This window comes from Diabrotica virgifera, chromosome 7, assembly GCF_917563875.1.
Source record: "Diabrotica virgifera virgifera chromosome 7, PGI_DIABVI_V3a".
In the NCBI taxonomy this organism is placed as follows: Eukaryota; Metazoa; Arthropoda; class Insecta; order Coleoptera; family Chrysomelidae; genus Diabrotica; species Diabrotica virgifera.
Window position 1 is genome coordinate 183,409,071 of NC_065449.1, and position 16,540 is coordinate 183,425,610.

A 16,540-nucleotide genomic window follows, 5' to 3' on the forward strand; every position below is an offset into this window, starting at 1 on the left:
CTTCTCTGAATCCATGTTGGTATTCACCTATTTTTGTTCTCGTTTCTTTTTCTATTCTTTGTCTGATCAAATTAGTTAATATTTTGTATATTGTATTTAATAGCGTGATTCCCCTGTAGTTAATGCATTTCATCTTGTCGCCTTTTTTAGGAAGTGGTGTTATCAGACCGCAATTCCAGTCGTTCGGCATGCGTTCTTCTTCCCATATTCGTTCTATCAGCTTGTGGATTCTGTGTGATAGTTCCTCTCCCCTTTTCTTGAAGAACTCATTTATAATTTCGTCTGGTCCTGCTGCTTTTCTTGTCTTTAATCTGTATATGGTCGCCACTACTTCGTTGTATGAGGGAGGCTCTGATTGTTCTCCATTGCTATTTTCTGTTTGTTCTTCATTTTATGCATTTTCAGCATCGCCTTTCTTTTTGAACAAATTTCTATAGTGTGTTTCCCATTCCTTTTTTCCAATATTTGCCGGTATCTTTTTCTTATTCTGTGCTTTTATGTGTTTATATAGTCTTGCATTATCATTAATATTAGCTTCGAGTTCCAGCAGTAAGTCTTCAATTCATTTCTTCTTTTTAGTTCTTATTTTTAATATTTGAAATAAATATTTGATATTCTGCTGTAATCTCGCATTTTATTTTTGTCCCATAGATTATTTTAATGTGTGTAAAAGGAGGCTATACTTTCTTTGGGTTGCAAATATTTAAGTAAATTAGAAATAAAAATGTGTGTACCTGAGTATGTCGATTTCCAGCTGTACTTCCTTCGGAAAAAGAATAATCTGAAACTTTAAACAAACTGTAAATTTAATTAAACAAGTGTATTTTAAACAATTTCTTCGTATCTTATTTTGAAACAATCTTAGAAAGTGTGTAATAAAATTAAGTCAATAGTTAAGAGCCAATAATTACTTAAATAATATGTACATATTCCATTGAACTATTAATATAATTGATTACACAGGTGAAAAGCAGTTTCGTTGTCTTAAACCTGTGACTTTTCTTCAACTAAGTTTTCGTCTCTAAATCCAAAAATAACCGCAAATTTTGTCAATCAGGTCAACTTTTAAGATGCATGATACCCCCAGAAGTCATACAAATTGTGCATACTAATGAGAATAAGGCAAAAAATAACTCAATAGAATCTTGATGAAATCGCTTATTTTGAGCATCACTTACTGCACCAAGATTTTCCTTAAGATCAGCAAGGTGACTATGTAAAAACCGCAGTTTGATGCTCATTTTGCAATCTAGCAATTTGAAGCTGTCCCAGAGTTGCTAGACAATTTAAGCGTAATGCTGTGTCGTTCGTGTATTTCCAACAAAGTGTTTATAGTCTAAGATCCGAATAGGAGGTCGAAATGTAGCCATCTGCTTGCCGGATGAAACATTTTTTTACTAAATTTCATACATAGACAAACACGACCAGCATGGGTTGCCTATCAAAGTCCTGTCGTAGCTATCCTTAAGGGGGGCCGTAGGGGTTGAAATCAACATTTCAATCATATATTTGTGAATTTTTTTGAAAGCATGATAAAATTATTTTATTTTTAAATTAAGTAAGCGTTATATAAGTATAATTCAAAGAAAACTAAAAAAAAATCAAGGAAAAATATTGAAAAATAAGCCAACGGTGGCAAATTTTTAAAGACACCTCGAAAAAAAATGGATTTTGCGGTGGACATCCGAATTTATCATTGGATCATGGTAAACAAAAAATTCAAAAAGATATTTGGTATCACTCAGAAATCAAAACAAAGAAATTATTTGCACAAAAATGATACAAAATTCCAAGTGGGTCGGTCAAGTAGTTTTTGAGTTACAATGTCTACATAATAGGGCTGTAGCACCAAGATGATGATGTTCACGAAAATGAAGAGTACGGTACTTTGCTATAGGCTAGGATACCATGCAATGGGCTCCGATATGAACGCACCGTAACCCACAACCCAGAATTTTACAAAAACGCTTTTATTACATTAAAGTTATCACTTATTTAAGTATTTTCAGATGCAGAGTGGCTCAATCATTGGTTGCTTGAGCCACTCTGCATATGAAAATACTTAAATAAGGGATAACTTTATTGTAATAAAAGCTTTTTGGCAAAAATTGTACATTGCGGGTTAGGCCACTGTTGCTCTGAGCGCCTCAATTCGGAGTGCACTTGACTATTTCAGAGCAACGTGTCTCCACAGGATCAGGTGTAACGAACAAGTTCAGAGTTCAATATAGACCAGTCGATGTTGATATGCGTCATGAACACCCTCCCCATCCATCGAAGTCGGAGCTTAGGGCTTGTTTATATGCAGGCGGTTTGCCAACGTCGACTGCGCGGTTTACCTTACTTGATCTCACCCTAATGCCGCCATTGAAGTTTCACTTTAATACCAAGTAAAACAGGGGGAAAACAGGTAAACCGCGACGTCGACGTTGGCAAACCGCCTGCATATAAACAAGCCCTTAGTGTCAGTCAATAGAAGAGCAATAGTGGTTCCTATAATCCATCCTAGATTATAGGGTAGACAAAAAATTCGACGTGTTAGAGAAAAACTTATTACAGTTCTCAAACCAATATGCCCAAATACCTACAAAGCAGTTCCAAAATTTTTTTCAAAATATATCCATAAGATTAAGCACATTTATCAAATTAAACTGTTTATATAATTATTATTTTTATAAAATTAATTTTTTGTTTTTATTTTCAGGTAAGTTGGCATATCTCCGAACATACAGAAGTATTTTGTGGGGCAAACGGTAAATACAAATTTAGTAAAAATTAACGTTGTTTTTTATTAAAAAATTAAATTAACATTATTATTCATAATTATAAATTAAAATTACAATTTAATAATAATATTAGGTATAAACCAACAAGTAGAGAAAATAGCTAAATAAACTTTGCTGTATAAGACTTACAAAAAAAAATACTTTAAATATTTTAGGCATTCTTAGATAGAATTTAGTCATTTACGTATTAAGACAGAAGAGTAATAGATTAAAGTACCTAGGTACCGCTTGAAAATCGGTGATTATTGCTTAAGTGCAATTGGCTTGTAAATTGTTTTTAAATCAAGTTTATTACAACCATTTATAAGAAATGGTAGACTAAATCTCATCATCATCTTCTTAAGACGATCGGTACCAAGTTACGGCTCCAATGCTATTTAAAAGGGATTCATTTTTTTCGAATCCTGAAAAAACTAATAAGTAAGTATTTTTTAAAAATTTAAACGCACAATGAAATATTACTTTCTTACCGAGGGCCGAATATCCCTGAAAACTTCTATAATGTTTATTTTAATAAGTTACAGGGGTGAAAATTTTTAATTTTTGATTTTTAATTTCAAATATCTCATTCACAAGAAACTTTCTATTTATTCTAATGGACTTTCGGCCCTCGATAATAATTTAGTCTTTCATTCTGCATTTAATTTTTTTAAAAATATTTATTAGTTTTCTCAGGATTCGAAAAAATTGACACCATGTCCGTGGTGATATTCCAAATCGAACATTCGCTATCTTTGTCATACAACGTACTGAGTCGAATAGAATAATGTGACAAGACAGTGACAATTTTAAATATTTGACAAGATGGGGAATATTTTGAGTTGTTGATTAAATAAGATTGATAAATAATTTATTTAAAACGTGAACTTAAGAAAAAGTTATTTATTGTTTATTATTTATGGAAGATCCAAGCAGAGAATACACCAGGATATTATATTCTGTAATACAAGTATTTTGTTGTTAAAGATGTTCAAAATTGTAAGCGTTCCATAGTAACAATATATTATTAAAAATCACCTTATCTCTTTTCTTTTTTTCTCGATTGAGTATTAGTTTTTGTTGTACAGTATATAAATTATTTCAATCACTGACCACATAGTTAGTGAAAAAATTATCAGTAGTAATTGCACAAGAGCTCTAAAATTATCGAATTTTTCCCGAGTGACACTTTGACAGTTTTAATTTCACGACCCGAAGGGGAGTGAAATTATGTCAAAGTGGCACGAGGGAAACAATTCGATAATAATTTTAGAGATCGAGTGCAATTTGCTACGATTATTTCATGTATAAAACGGTTCAAAACCAAAATTTTATTGTAATTTATTTATGTAAGTACAAATTACTACAGTTAAACACACAGTTGTTATAAATATTTGACGGTTGAAAGTCATCACTTTTATTTAAACAGTAATTGTCATTAATGTCACTGAATGTATTTTTTCGCAGCAACGAAGGGCATCTGACGCACCAACGCAGGGCATCATACTTGACGACGGGATATTATCAGAAATTATGTTAATTTTTATTTCTGTAACTTTCTATTGGTCAGAATCTCCTATGAATGAAATAATCATTTTAATTAACTGAATTAATAATTTAAGCAATTATACAATAACAGTTATCCAAGAACATTCAAAAGTCATCAATAAGTTAACGGTGACTATGTCATTGTCAAGTAATATATCCATACCAGTGAGCATTTTACTACACGTAATTTTCCCTGTAAATAAAGAAAACGTAGGGATAGCCGTAAAATATTTGTTCCTGTGCTCTTAACGTTATTCTCACACTATTGCAGCTTTCGCAGCCTTAGTCAGTCCTTTGCAGCTAGTTCGATCCAGGTCGTGGCGAGTGGTCTGGCGTGGCATTAACGGTCTTTATTTCTGTTTTAAGGCAATCGAGACAGCGCATCTTAAGTAGCCCTCGTGGTCAGTGTCCTTCATGGTTAGCCGTATTGCAGTTCTTTCCAAGGATACCTCGCTGCTATTCACTACATGTCCATACAACTTTAGTCAATTTTACCGCATCTTGTCTGTAATTGGCACAACTATCATTACTTTCCTGATATATTCATTATTGACGTGATTGTGGCGATATATGCCCAATATCTATTGCAGCTGCAGCATTCAGTATCTATTACCTTGCTGAGCTGACTTTGACTCGGCTCTGAACGGAAATACTTTGTAGCTGTTGCTCTTCTGGCAAGTAGGTCAGCTAATTTATTTCTGAATATTCCGCGATGACCCGTGGTAAATAATAGACTGTATATATAAATCCTCAAGAGTTTCTCAGAAGAATGAAGAAGAACCAAGGGTACTGACCACCATCAATCTCGAAAGCTACAATACTTTGGACTCATTATGCGAAATCAAAAGATGTGCCCTCCTACAAGCCATCCTGCAAGGAAAAATATTTGAAAAGCGAGGTCAAAGAAGAAGAACATCCCAATCAAAGAAACTCAAGACTAGGTTCAAGACAATATCTGTGCAGATTTTACAGGCTACTGCAGATAATATAAAGATTGCCATAATGACCGTTAATATTCGTCACGGATAGGCTCATTAAGTAAAAGTATAAATAAATAAAATGATCTATTTAATTTTCTTTGGCCCCTTAAGATTTCTTACATTTTTAAAAAGTTTCGTAAATATGTCTACTTGTTAAAGACTCATGCTACTTTGTTGAACTGTAATATATAATAAAATGGATTTATTTTTTGAATTAGAGAAACTTCTCAGAGACACAATTTAATATCAAAGACCCATCTGCGCCACTGGTGTCACTCTTACAATAATTTCAACCTACGACCTGCACTCACGAAAGAAAGTTTAAGTAGAGAAGAATTACGTAAAGAATGCGCAAAACAGTCAGACGTCTTTAAAAACCACTCAAAGGTCGATTAACAGATTTCAGAACTTTTGCTCTTGCTAGACATCATTTAGCACAACTTGAATAAAACAGGTTACACGATTGTACAGTGGCGAGGTGAATACAGACGAAAAAACATTATTTCGTTAATGAATTTCTTAAAAAAATTATTGTTGTTCTGAAGCTATTTTCTTGTGGCATTTTTATAATTAAGTATTTTCTATGGGAAATAAGCCACAATTTTACTAAAAAATGAATTTATTAAGGTTTCGAAGCCCAAATCGGGTTTCGTTGTCAAAATACAAAATACTATTAAAATAAACAAAAATGTTGTTGCTAAGTAAAAAAATTGTGGCTTATTTCCCATAGAAAATACTTAAAAAATTATGTAATTAAAATATCAATTACTCTTGAACTTTTATGTTTGATATTTGTGTAAAGATATTTCGACTATATGTTGGGACTGCTTATTTTCTTTCTTTTGCTGATTCTTTTTTATGTAACTAAACCTATTGATCTATTAATGTAAATTTACTATTTTTGTTGGGAATAAGTCACAATTTTATTTTAAAATATGTTTATTTGACGTTTCGATTCCTACTTCGGAAATCGTTCCCATACATAATTTTTAAATAATAGAGAGCTTAGAGAATCTTTCAGTTTTATTCCATTCTTAATTGGGTCGCTTTCTTCTACTTTTATTTTTATTATATTGTTTTTGTATAAATTTTTGCTTTGTAAATTATAGCCTCTGTACATGATCTTTCCGATCTAAAACCTTGTTGTTCTTGTGGTAGTGTTATAATATTATAGCGTTGATTGATAAATATAAGGAGGTATATTGGTATATTTATCAATCAACAGTTATTATAGTGTTATAATTTCATTCAGTTTATTTGTTATCGCTTTGATTATTAATTTTTGTTGGGATTAATACGTTGCAGTAATACTAAAAATGCAGGCGGGTGTGGGGTAATACTGCACTTTGGTTGCATTGGTGGTGTATTGGCTAAACGTGCAGGGCAGGGTATGGTGCTGATAGAAAAGGCATTCAGGCATCAAATATCCAAAAATCTTTTCAGGCCATAATAATGAAAAGACCTTCTCCAAACGCAGTAAAAACTTATACTGAAATGATGGCATCTCCTGAGGTAAAATGTTCCGGAAGTAAAATGAGCCTCCGTTCGGATCTCCGGGTGAGGACTATCTCAGGGGGAACACCATTGCAGGTTAGAAAAATCAGGATAGGGTCTTGGAATCTTGGTAGTCTTACAGGTAAGAGTCTGGAGTTAGTGGATGCGCTCAAACGAAGAAGAGTTCAAATTGCTTGTATTCAAGAAACTAGGTGGAAAGGACAAAGGGCGAAAGAACTAGGTGAAGGATACAAATTGTGGTATGTAGGGAGTAGTAACACTAGAAATGGAGTTGGTATAATTGCTGATAGTGAAATGAAAGATAACGTAGTAGAAGTTGTAAGAACGAGTGATAGAATGATGTCAGTGAAATTTGTAATTGATAAAGAGGTATTGAATGTTGTTTGTGTGTATGCTCCCCAAACAGGTCTGGGTGAGAATGAAAGAAGAGCTTTCTATGATCAATTAGGAGACGTACTGAGTGATATTCCAGCAGAGGAGAAAGTTATAATAGGAGGTGATTTCAATGCACATGTGGGCCAAACCAAGACAGGATATGAAACAATTCATGGGGGATTAGGCTTTGGAACTAGAAATGAAGCTGGAGATGACATGCTTGAATTAGCAACAGCATTGGATATGGCGATTGTTAACACACTCTTTAAAAAGAGAGAAACTCAACTTATTACCTACAAAAGTGGACAACATCAATCCCAAATAGACTACTTCATGATACGGAAAGAACACATACGTGAATGCAAGGACTGCAAGGTAATAGTGAGTGAGACAGTAAGCCAACAACATAAGCTGCTTGTTCTGGACATCGAAGTAAAAAGCGAAACTAAACAAAAATATCGGAGAGGACCACAAAAAATCAAATGGTGGCTGCTGAAAGATGAGAAAGAAGGTCTATTCAGGAGAAGAATAGTAGAAAAAATATGTTGGAACATGAAAGGAAGCCCTAATACAATTTGGAGAAAAATGGCCAGTAGTATTAGAGAGACTGCTATTGAAATACTTGGGAAAACGTCAGGAAAAAAGTTTGAGGATAAAGAGACTTGGTGGTGGTCAAACGAAGTACAAGGAAAAATAAAAGAGAAGAGAAAATTATATAAAAAATGGCAAGAAACCAGATCCGACACAGATCTTCAAAACTATATGGTGGCGAAAAAGGAAGCGAAAGTAGCAGTAGCAAAAGCCAAAGCAGAAGCGTATTCAAACCTATATGATCAACTTGATACCAGGGAAGGCGAAACGAAGATATATAAAATAGCCAAACAGAGAGCAAGGAAAGCAAAAGATTTTAACCAGATTAGATGTATCCGTGATGAAAATAATAAAATACTAGTTCACGAAAGGGATGTCAAAAAGAGATGGAGAAAGTACTTTGACAGCTTATTAAATGAAGAATTTGACAGACAGCCTGTAGAGTCAACGGAGACAGTAGCAGCAATGGTCACCAAAATAACCAACGAGGAAGTGGCTCAAGCGCTTCAAAAAATAAAGAAAGGAAAAGCGGTAGGACCAGATGATATTCCTGGGGAAGTATGGAGAGCATTGGGAGAGACAGGAACAAGGTGGCTAGCAGGTCTATTTAATAGAATTATGGAAGTCGGACAAATGCCAGACGAATGGAGAAGCAGTATACTGGTACCTGTTTACAAAAACAAGGGAGATATACAACAATGTACAAACTACAGGGCTATAAAACTGCTTAGCCACACCATGAAAATATGGGAAAGAGTAATTGACAGACGGATACGTGAAGAGACCGAAATATCCGAGAATCAATGTGGCTTTATGCAGGGTAGATCAACAACAGATGCAATTTTCATTATAAGGCAGTTGATGGAAAAATACAGGAGTAAAGAAACAAACGCTCATATGGTATTCATTGATCTTGAGAAAGCATATGATAGAGTTCCTCGAGAGATTCTGTGGTGGGCACTCAATAAGAAAGGAGTCCCTGGTGAATATGTAAAGATTGTGAGGGATATGTATGAGGGAGTAACGACTAGTGTTAGGACAGGTGTGGGAGAGACTGATAAATTTCATGTGAAAGTAGGATTGCACCAAGGCTCTGTGCTTAGTCCGTATTTATTCTCATTAGTTTTGGACCAGATAACAGCGAAACTACAGGGTAACATTCCATGGTGCTTAATGTATGCTGATGATGTCGTGTTAGTAGGAAATAGTGAAAGAGACTTAGAACAAAAACTGGAACAGTGGAGACAAGCTCTGGAGGAAAAAGGTTTAAAACTTAGTAGGACAAAAACAGAGTATTTGGAATGTTCATTTAAAGATGGAGCTACTACAAATAAAATGGTATCTTTGGATGGTGAAATGATTGTGAAAAGCAATAGTTTTAAGTACCTAGGATCGGTATTACAGAGTAATGGAGAAATAGATGGAGATGCATGCAGTAGAATTAGGGCTGGATGGATGAAGTGGAAAGAAGCGAGTGGTGTGTTGTGTGACAGAAAAATTCCAATGAAGCTGAAGGGAAAATTCTATAAAACAGCCATTAGACCGGCTATGATGTACGGAACTGAATGTTGGGCAGTGAAAAAGAAAGAGGAACAACGAATGCATGTGGCGGAAATGAGAATGCTTAGATGGATGAGTGGAGTGACAAAGAAGGATAAAATTAGAAATGAGTATATTAGGGGAAGTCTAGGTGTGGCACCAATTGATGCCAAAATGAGAGAGCATAGGTTAAGATGGTTCGGTCATGTTCAACGTCGAGACGTTAATCACCCAATACGAAGAATAGCTGAAGTGCAGATTCCTGGAAGGAGTAGGAGAGGAAGACCAAAGAAGACCTGGGGGGAGGCGATAAGGCAGGACATGTTGGTAAAGGGGATTAACATTGATATGACCCAAGACAGAATTGTGTGGAGAAATGCAATTAGGGAAGCCGACCCCGCATAGGGATAAGGCAAAGAGAATGATGATGATTAATACGTTGTTGCCCCCTTTTTTGAAAATATATTGAGAAGATCTCGGTTCTTGCGGTGTTTTGTTTTATTGTATTATTTTTTTATTAGTTTGAATAGTTGTTTGGTCAACTTATGTAATATTTTTTAATTTATTCATATTTTAAGAGTTTTATGCTTATTTGGCCTGCCCCAGACGCTTTTCTAGTCTTTGATGTTGTGATTGCCTCCAATTGTTATACTCTTATAATATGGTCAATATGAGGTTTTTTTTCTAACTTTTCTCCTATACTAAACTCTAATAACTAATATTCTAAAAGTATAACTATAATCTAAAATTTTTATAAATTTTCTCAAAAGTATTATTGGATTATGTAACTAATTTTTGATTAACATTTTAACTCTGAAGTAATTAATTTTTATCAAGGAAAGTAAATATGAATAAAGAATAGGAGGCATTTTATTATGGTAGTGAAATTTATGTTTATTGTATTGAATAAAATAATATTAATAATAACTAGTTTAAAACTTCTAGTCTTGTTCTATTGACCAAACATGAGTATGTATTTAAAAAATGGAGACTTCAACGCTCGGTCACAACAGGAACCCAAAAAACAGAATAATAATACGAGTATTCACAAATGCTCTTCACAAAAGATGATAACCACTACTAATTCTGGAACTCATATTAATGTTGATTTGACGTAAATCACTTTATCCAAAAATGATTTATGGAGCTAGAGCTCTATAAAGACGGCGCTTTAACATAGGTATAATTCAAATATCTCAAAAACAGTTGTCTGTTAAGTGATAGCGTTCTGTACATTTATTTAATGGATTCAACCGAATCGTTTGATAAGAATAATTAGTTTTCAATGTAGTCATAAGCGACTCGTTTTGGGGGGTGTTAGTCATTTTTATTTATAACTTCTTTGTCTTTTAAAAGTTCATCAAATTGATATAACAAAAACAACAATTGTATTAATATAAAACAACTGGTATTTCAAAATGTATTGTTATTTGTCGAATTAGTTTTAAACTAAAGAGATATTTTATTAAATAATTGATGGATTCGACCTTAGATTAGTTCATTTTATCTAACAATAAAAACACTGAAAACGTTTGTTTTCTATACTTCCACAAAATTTATTATAACTATGTAACTACAGCTGTTTCGGCAGAGTGCCTTTCTCAAGTGATTTAGATTACTATGGGTTTGCCTTTTTAAAGTCTTTAACTGAAGAGGTTGAGGAGTGGGGAGCTGTTTGTCGCGAGTTGGTCATTCAGAATTATATCTGTATTTTTCAATTTATTAATTTCCATAGATTCTAATAAAGATAGCTCAAGGCCTTTATATGATTATGATTATGGTCTAGAAGGTGAAGTGCGTATGTAGAAGTGTCTGATTTTCTATTGTTGAAAGCCCTTTTGTGTTCTGCTATCCGTTTGTCAAAGGTTCTGCCAGTTTGACCGATGTAAGTTTTCGGACAGTCACCACAAGTTAGTTTGTAAACACCACTCTGTAGTTGATTTCTATTTCGGCTCTTATTGTTCTTAATATATTTGCTTAAGTTGTTGATTGTTCTGAAAGCTGGTGTTATTCCTTTCTTTTTTATGTATCTGGCTATTTTTGATGTTATCTTGTCAGTATATAGAGCAGAAGGTACTGGGTTCTTTCTGGATGTAGTTTTTGGTCCATAAGAAAGCCCTGAAATTAGTCTATCCACCACCACAGAAAGAACCCAGTACCTTATGCTCTATCACATATACTGGCAAGATAACAACAAAAATAGCCCGATACATAAAAAAGAAAGGAATAACACCAGCTTTCAGAACTAACAACAACTTAAGCAAATATATTAAGGCTATGGGTACATAATTCGCAAATATTTTACGGCTATCCCTACTTTTTCTGTCTTTACACGGCAAATTACGTGTAGTAAAATTCACACTGGTATGGATATGTAAACATTACTAGAATGTCATTCTACTTGAAAATGCCATAATTAATTTAAAGAGATGGCTTTTGAATGTTCTTGGATAACTGTTATTTTTATAATTGCAAATTATTAATTCAGTTAATAAATGTGAAAATTTTTTCACTAACTATGTATTCAGTGATTGCAATAATTTATTTGTACAACAAAAACTAATACTCAATCGAGAAAAGAGGAAAAGTGTTAAAGTGATTTTTTAATAATATATTGTTATTATGGAACGCTTACAATTTTGAACATCTCTAACAACAAAATACTTGGATCACAGGATATATCTGATGTATTCTCTGCTTGGATCTTCCACAAATAATACACAATAAATAACTTTTTATTAAGTTCACGTCTTAAATCAATTATTTATCAAATACACTATATATCAATAATATTTAATCAATTTCTCAAAATATTCCCGATGCAATGTCAAGTATTTAAAATTGTCACTGATTGTCAGTGTCTGACTGACAATATATGCTGACAATATTATATTCGGCTGAGTGCGTTGTAAGACAAAGACAGATTTGGAAAATATTACCACGGCATTGTGTTCATTTTTGCGAATCCTGAAAAAACCAATAAATATTTTTGAAAAATTTAAACGCAGAATGAAAGACTAAATTATAACCGAGGGCCGAAAGTCCCTTAGAATAAATAAAAAGTTTATTTTGAATGAGATATTTGAAATTAAAAATCACACTAAATTTTCTCTTAGTTTTTCACCCCTCTAACTTATTAAAATAAACATTATAGAAGTTCTCAGGGACTGTCGGCCCTCGCTAATAACGTAATCTTTCATTCTGCGTTTAAATTTTTCAAAAATACTTATTAGTTTTCTCAGGATTCGAAAAAAATAAATCCCCATTTGAATAGCATTGCAGCCGAAAATACGTACCGATCCTCTTAAGAACAATGAGAGCCGAAAGAGAAAACAACTACAGAGTGGTGTTTACAAACTAACTTGTGGTGACTGTCCGAAAACTTACATCGGTCAAACTGGCAGAACCTTTGACAAACGGAGAGCAGAACACAAAAGTGCTTTCAACAATAGAAAAACAGACACTTCTACATACGCACTTCACCTTCTAGATCATAATCATTCTTTTAATGAACAGTTTTAAATCCTGCATATCCAAAATAAATGCCTTAAGCTATCTTTATTAGAATCTATGAAAGTTAATAAATTGAAAAATACAGATATAATTCTGAATGACCAACTCGAGACAAACAGCTCCCCACTCCTCAACCTCTTCAGTTAAAGACTTTAAAAAGGCAAACCCATAGTAATCTAAATCACTTGAGAAAGGCACTATGCCGAAACAGCTGTAGTCACATAGTTGTAATAAATTTTGTGGAAGTATAGAAAACAAACGTATTTAGTGTTGTTATTGGTAGATATTTTATTGTTTTGTAAAAAATTAATTCTCAAAAAAAATGGTGAAGATTGGTCATGAATATAGTTAGCTTTAAAATTAAACCAAGACGTTTTGCATATTTTATTTTGAGACGAAGCCACTTTTACAAAAGATACTTTGTGAAATGCATAATGTACCTACATTATTATTCCTGTGTTGGTCAGAATTCTCTCATACTTGTAAAATATTCTACATAAGGTAATAATCAACAAGGAAACTTCAGCTTAAATGTATAGATGGGTAGTCCTACTGATAATCTGTAGAACCTACAGAATTGCCCAATCATTTAAACGTTAAGATATTATTTTAAATATTGAAAATACTCCTAAAAGAATGTTTGTATAATATGTAGTTCGATATCAATACAACTGTTATATTTTGCCTATTTTCCATGATCATCTTTCACAATTAGAAATAAATTTGTTAATAAATGGAAACATATACATTGATACATAAAAATACAAATAAATTTTTCTCGTAAATGGTGTGTCATGAGAACTTCAGACAAGAGCGTCATCGTAGTTAAAGAAAATCTAGATTTGTTAAATATGTCAAAATAATGAAATTTTGAAACCTAAAATGTTATAAATAAAATTGTCCTACACCCCTCCGAAAGCAGTCGACCAAAAATGACACATTTTTTTAATTGCACTTTTACCGCCAAACTATTGGGTACATTCCGCTTAATTAATGCAAATATTGCTACCACATAAAAGACAATCGTTTTGAAGATATGTGAATTAAAGCCATGTTAATGTGCACCCTTTAAACAGCTTTAGCTCCCTTACTATACGAAGGATTTTTCGATAAGGTGATTCACGTCAAATCGACACAGCGTCCCCAGAATTTGCAGTTTTTCTTTCGTAAAGAGCGCTTGTTTAATACTTGTTATTTCATAATACTCCCCCACACAGTTGTATTATTCACCCTATATCCGATATCAGGTTTTCTGTATCTGTTGCACAGTAGCGCGTCTGCAGTCAGTGCCGCGCCAGCAAGTGTTAGCGTCTGTGTGCAAAACATTTAATGGCGCCCAAAAATACGCATTTTTTTAAAAATCGTCTCATTAATTAAATAATGTGAAAATAAACAATTATTTATTGTAACCAAACAAAAATAACTAAAAATTCTCATATATGCATCAGGAAAAAAAAACTAAGTTAAAATAATTAAGTAAAAATAAATATTTGGCGTAACAACATAAATAACTAAAGATACAGGTAAACTTGAAAATAAATATCTATTTCAGAAAAAAAAATCACTTTTAGCGCCTTCTAGCACTTACTGGAATCAGACTGCAAATCTCAGGGTTGAAGGTGAACACATCGAATACGTGAACATCATGCGTTGAGTGAGGCAAGGCAGGGCTGTATTTTATACACTCTAATTTTCAATCTCTACTGTGAAAGAATATTTATCGAAGCTTTGAACGAAACCGAAAAAGGAATTCTACTAAACGGTTACCTGCTAAATAACATCAGGTATGCAGATGACACCATAATATTTGCGGACAATATAGAATACCTACAAGTCCTTATGAACAAAATCACATGTTACAGTTGATAATACGTACTCAATATAAACGTAATGAAGACAAAGCTTATGATCATTAGCAAGAAAAAGATAACAGAAGGGCAACTCTAAATCAACCAAACCCCTGTAGAAAGAGTGACGCACACAACTACCTCGGCACCATAATAAATGAAGAATGGACTAACAACCAAGAAATAAGAGCGCGCATTAAAAAAGCTAAATCCACATTCAACCGTACGGGGGCCTTCTTCAAGAGTCACAACCTCTCTCTTGGTATAAAAGTAAGAATGCTGCGATGCTACATCTTCCTTGTGCTTTTTTAAGGTATTTAATCGTGGACCTTGAACGAAGATATGTGGCTATACCGTAGAATTCTTAAAATCCCGTGGACTGACCGGGTCATAAATGAGAAAGTCCTCAGAAAAATTAAGAAGAACCGAAAGGTACTGACCATCATCAAATCTCGAAGTTAGAATACTTTGTACACATTATACAAAATTAATCCAGATATGCCCCACTACAAGCCATCGTGCAAGGAAAAATTTTTTTAAAGCGAGGTCCAGCAAGAAAAAAACATCCTGGTTAAAATACCTCAGAACCTGGTTCAACACAACATCTGTGCAGCTTTTCCGCTCTGCATAGCGAGTATATAGCTAAGATAAAGATTGCCATGATGATCGCCAACATTCGTCACGGATAGGCACATCAAGAAAAAAAAACAGTTAATTCCTTTAAAAACATATATTTTAAAATTTTACAAATATCATTATTTAATTCTTTTAACAAAGGCAAATCGTCTTCATTCATAATATGTAGATGATCACTAAATCTCAGTTTTTTTTCCAAATTTCCAAATTAATACTTGCTCGAGAATACAATGAAAGAAATTAACTTTGTATGACATTTTAGGATCCAAAATCGGTTCGTCTTGATATTTGTAATCGAACTGTCAGTTTTTTTCCGAAGCCGTAACTGTTTGACTGGTTGATAACTGGGCTCCAAATCCAGTTTCTCTGCAGTTTCATTTGCTGTAGCAATAACATTATTAAATTTGATATCTGTACGAAACTCTAGCAACATTTGTTTTATCTCTTGTAAAGCATTTAAAGCCAGCTGCATATTCATTGTTTTTGATTGAAAAATTTTGCTAACGAAGTTAACTTTAATCAGAACTTTATACCATAGGTATGTAGACTGAACAACTGAGCATATGAATGTAAATGTTGATATTTTATCTCCTAAACATCTAGCTTGATAATTTCAATCACGATATTTATCCTAATGCGTTATATTACTATAAATTTCTGACAAAGTTTGGATAATGGCTTTAAAACATCAATTCTGCCGGACCAGCGTGTATAAGATAAATGCATTAAAGCCAGACTTGCAAAGTGTTGTTTTATGATATCTGAAATGTTTAGGTATTTTAGAAGCTGAAAAAAATGGGTAAACGTTATTTTGATCCGAGTAAAATTCTTGTGAAAACTGTTGAGGTGCCCTTTAATTGCTGGCGCCTGTGTGCCACGTGGACGGCGCGGCCCTGTCTGCAGTGGTACTGCGCAAAAATCTGGTGTTTGTTTTACAGTTTAAAATTTTTCAAGTATGAGATTAGGTATAGCAATCAAAATTTATATATCGTTTTCTGAAAAAAGGAAAAAATTGGCATTTCTATAAAATAATTTATTTACTTTACTTTAAACATTCATTGGACATTATTAAGAACAGCTCAAGATAGAGACCAATTTGTTGTAATTATCACCAATCTTCAGTAATGGAGAAGGTACCTGAAGAAGAAGAAACATCCAATACAATCGGTAATGGTTAGCGGTTAGGGGTGGTTAATATTTACGCAAAAGAAGCAAGCAACTTTTGGCCGTG

General features: G+C 33.4%; 1 protein-coding gene across 3 annotated transcripts in view; it reads left to right on the plus strand.

The window, feature by feature from the left end:
- Window positions 1–16,540, plus strand: part of LOC114326819 (uncharacterized) — a 672,802-nt gene that overhangs the window by 178,087 nt on the left and 478,175 nt on the right. Inside the window, exon 2 of one of the 3 annotated variants that reach the window (XM_050655637.1) lies at window positions 2,705–2,753. The exons of the other annotated variants lie outside the window; for them this stretch is intronic. The gene's annotated coding sequence lies outside the window, so the exon portion shown is untranslated. The remainder of the gene's footprint in view (window positions 1–2,704; window positions 2,754–16,540) is intronic. 3 annotated transcript variants of the gene reach the window in all.